This window comes from Prionailurus viverrinus, chromosome C2 (assembly GCF_022837055.1).
Source record: "Prionailurus viverrinus isolate Anna chromosome C2, UM_Priviv_1.0, whole genome shotgun sequence".
Lineage (NCBI taxonomy): Eukaryota > Metazoa > Chordata > Mammalia > Carnivora > Felidae > Prionailurus > Prionailurus viverrinus.
The window spans coordinates 108,691,300-108,695,693 of NC_062569.1; the positions used below are offsets into that span (position 1 = coordinate 108,691,300).

General features: G+C 33.4%; 1 pseudogene; it reads left to right on the plus strand.

Moving 5' to 3' along the window:
- The first annotated feature begins 4,011 nt into the window (after nt 1-4,011).
- On the plus strand, nt 4,012-4,100 carry LOC125175918 (uncharacterized; annotated as a pseudogene).
- The last annotated feature ends 294 nt before the right edge of the window (nt 4,101-4,394 follow it).

The following is a 4,394-nucleotide window of genomic DNA, read 5'->3' on the forward strand; positions in this document are numbered from 1 at the left end:
ATATTTCCCTGCTATATATGCATAAGCATTTGTCTTTTTTGGTATATAGGCATCTTTATTTTTGTATCTTTTTATCTTATACCATACTAAACAAACTCTTTCATATATAATATGAACTGTTAGCAATAATGTTTCATGGGTGCCTTGTGATGTAGAAGTAGTAAAGTGGAGTGGTTAAGAACACAGACTCAGCAGTCAAACTACTGAATCATGTCTCCATCACCTACTACCACAATGAACTTGGGGAAGTAATTAACTTTCTATGACTCATTTACCTACTACAGATCATAGATTTACTGTAAGGATTAAAAATTGTTATTATATAAAAAGTACTGAGCTAAACATGCTTTAAAAAATTACTGAGACAAGTGTTCAGCACATATAAGCACTATATGGAAGTTGACAAGAAACACAGTGTTTCATTAACACCTCATTCTCTGAATATCTCAATGAAATAAATCAACCTTAAAAATCAACCTTAAAAAAATCAACCTTAGAAGAGCTAAATAAAAGATACTTTGTGTGACCTTCTCCAAATACTTCTGTTACCAAAGCCTAGAAATAAATTGCCATTTTTTCAGATGGCTTAGATGCCAATGTAACATCAACTCAGTTTATATAATCAATTATATATTAATCAACCATTAATTTGGTAAAGAGAAATAACAGTCATGGTGTGTTAATATTGTCCTCTGTTCCTTGCCAGTATCTCTTGATGTTAAAAGCCATATTTAGAAACTAGTTCATTTAAAAGAAAGAAAGAAAGAAAGAAAGAAAGAAAGAAAGAAAGAAAGAAAAGAAAGAAAAAGAAAAAAAAGAAACTATTTCATTTGTAAATTGAATAGATAAATAGATTGTCCAAAAGTTAGCTGAAAAAAAAAGTTAGCAGCTGAGGTTTTCTAAAATAAAGGAAAAACTTCCTCCAGGCCTTTAAAAAAACATAATTTTATTTTTTAGACATGTTTTTAAAATTGGAAAATAGTTAAGTTCAAACACAGTGAATTTGATAAAGAATATATTGGTCTTGAACAATAAATGCAATGTTTAATTGTTTTAAATGAATGTCTATTTGAAGATATGTATATATAAATCTCTTTATAGAATAGATTTTACTCCCACATGAGCAGACTTCAATTGCCAATTTTGAGTAGGACTATTTGTAAATTGGCTGATGTCTATATACAGACTTTACTTTTTCTATTCCCTCAATTAGGCTTTTATTTTTTATAAACACAATTTTGGAAAAAAACGAATTTTATTATTTCTTACGTTCTCTCATTGATTTATGATAGAACACAACCAGTAAATATTATTAAGGTTCTCATCAACTGGCAGTTCATTCCAATATCTAAGATAATTGTGATGGTTAATTTTGTGTGTCCATTTGGCTAGCCGTGGGTGCCCAGAGATATTTTGTCCACCTAAAATATTATTTGGAGTGTTTCTGTGAGAGTAATTTTAGATGAAATTAACATTTAAATTGATGGACTTAAGTAAAGTAGATTTCCTTCAATAATATAGCTAGGGCTCATCCTATCAGTTAAGTGCGTGAATAGAACAAAACTCTTCCAAGCAAGAAAGAATTCCTGGAGCACACTGCCTTTGGACTTCATCTGATTCTACAGCAGATGACCTTCAGATTCGAACTGGAACACTGGCTGTCCTAGGTCACCAGTCTACTGACCTTTGTACCAAAACTGAAGTGTCAGCTCTCCTGGGTATCAACTCTGCAGATTTTGGACTTGCCACCCTCTAGAATCATGAGTTAACTCCTTCTGACCATTTCTTTCTTTCTTTCTTTCTTTCTTTCTTTCTTTCTTTCTTTCTTTCTTTCTTTCTTTCTTTCTTTCTCTGTGTATGTTCACATACACACACACAAACACCACCCTATTGGTTCTATTTCTCTGAAGAATCCTGGATAATGAAATTACTGTAAAAATAATATGTACTCAAAACCATTCTGCTAAGACCAATAAACATTTCACATCTTGCTCCCAGGGGCCAGAGATACAAGTACATTGACATTTACATACACACACACACACACACACACACACACATTATTATAATATTATATATAGATGTATTCACTCAGAGTCATCATAGAATAAACCCCAATCTAATTGTTATATAAATACCTATAGATATATATCTTTTTTTAAAATATCTATTTTTTCTTGAGAGAGAGAGAGACAGAGCAAGAGTGGTGGAGGGGCAGAAAGAGAGAGGGACAGACAGACAGACAGACAGTCTAAAGCAGGCTCCAGGCTCTGAGCTGTCAGCACAGAGCCCAATGTGGGGCTTGAACCCACAGACCATGAAATCATGACTTGAGCTGAGGTTGGACACTTAAACGACTGAGCCACCCAGGTGCCCTGCTATAGCTTTATGTCTTAATTCAGGGCAACAGTGTAGTTCTGAATTCAATCATTTATTTTCATCTACAAAAGAGATCATTGTGGTGCAACATCCAAAAGAAATAATCAAAGCTTTTATTATTGTGCTGTTTACATTTAAAAATGTTGCGTTTGGTATGTTTTTAAAAAGACAATAAAATATCTTAAGCAACTTCCAGTAAAATATGATAGATTCAAGACATGCTTAGTCAACTCTTAACTTGAAACCCTTCAAAATGATCAAAAAAATGCAAAAAGGGAAAACATCCCATCTGTATTTCCTGAATGGAGGATTCTCTTGAGTAAAGTCTTTTTTTTAATAGTAATCTAAGAGAATTATTCATTTTTTAAAATAGTAATGTAAGAGAATTATTTTTAAAATAGAATAAGTAAGATTTGTGGGGTTGTGACTTAGTTTTTTGTTTGTTTGTTTGTTTCTGTAGTGTCTCTGTTTCTTACCACAGAGTGATATTGAAGACATAATCCAAGAGCTATATTCATCCCAAGACCTAAAGCTCCTTAAAGAAAGCTTTACTGGAAGTGAGTCATTAAGAAGAACACAAGTCTAAAAATGGCCTTATTTGAAGGCTGCTACCCAGCGTCACCTGGATTTGATTTTAAAAATTCCTAATTACTGGGTGCCTGGATAGCTCAGTTGTTTGAGTGGTCAACACTTGATTTCAGGTCAGTCGTGATCCGAATGTGGTGGGATCGAGCCCCCCATTGGGCTCTGTGCAGTGTGTGGAACTTGCTTCAGATTTCTCTCTCTCTCTTAAGATTCTCCCTGTGTCCCATCTCCCTCACACACAGTATCCCTCTCTCTCTCTAAAAAAAAAATTAATTCCTAAGTAGCATACAAAAACCCTGTGAGTTGAGAGGCATAAAAATGAACCACCTCAAACTTTTGTCCAGGTTATCTGTTTCCTTTCAACAGCAAACCATATCTGAATCAGAAGAGTTACAATATAAAGTACTTGTTTTTCCACCTTCAGGTAATGGCTCAGTGACCTATGTTCATCTGTCATCAATTATTGAACAAACACACAAACAAAAACAGTTGAAACTAAAAGAAATTGAAATGCCTCAAATCAAATCTGAATACATAGGTAGCTGTGAGTAGACACACACATTAAAAGAGAAACATTTAAAATTACAGATGATTTGTGAATTTCAGGCTCCACAGATACAAGTTAAATATACATATAAGTCAAATGTATATATTTTAGTCAAATTTTTTCAACAATCTAAAATGAATTACCTAAAAAAAATCTTGCTTTATAAATAATTTATTTTTTTAACGCTTATTTATTTTTGAGACAGAGACAGAGCATGAACGGGGTAGGGTCAGAGAGAGAGGGAGACACAGAATCCCAAACAGGCTCCAGGCTCTGAGCTGTCAGTACAGAGCCTGACGTGGGGCTTGAACTCATGGCCACGAGATCATGACCTGAGCTGAAGTTGGATGCTTAACCGACTGAGCCACCCAGGCGCCCCTCTTTTTATAAATAACTTAAACAGAACAAGCAACAAGAGGTTAAAATTACAAGAAGATAGAAAAAATGCACATTGCCCTCGTAGTTATGAACAACAACAAAATAGTAATAAAATCATTACAATCGCTTCTCGGCCTTTTGGCTAAGATCAAGTGTAGTATAAAATCATTACATAAATTTGAAAGTGTTGGTATTAGGATACAGACTACTAAAATCAGTTATTAGTATTAAGATATTTGGAGAAATAAGTTGAATACAGAAAGATAAGAGAATAAAAGTCATTACAGAGAATATAAATGAGGTAGAGAGAAGAGGTAATAATAGCTAAAACTTGCATATTTTCTTCCTTGTTCTAAGCACCTTATATATTAACTTATTTAATCATCATGAAAAGCCTCTGAGGAAAATTATGTTATTATTTTCATATTACAGTGGATAAACTCAATGGATTAACTGAGGCTCAGAGAGATTAAATTATTCTGTGGTCACACAGCAACTAAATTAT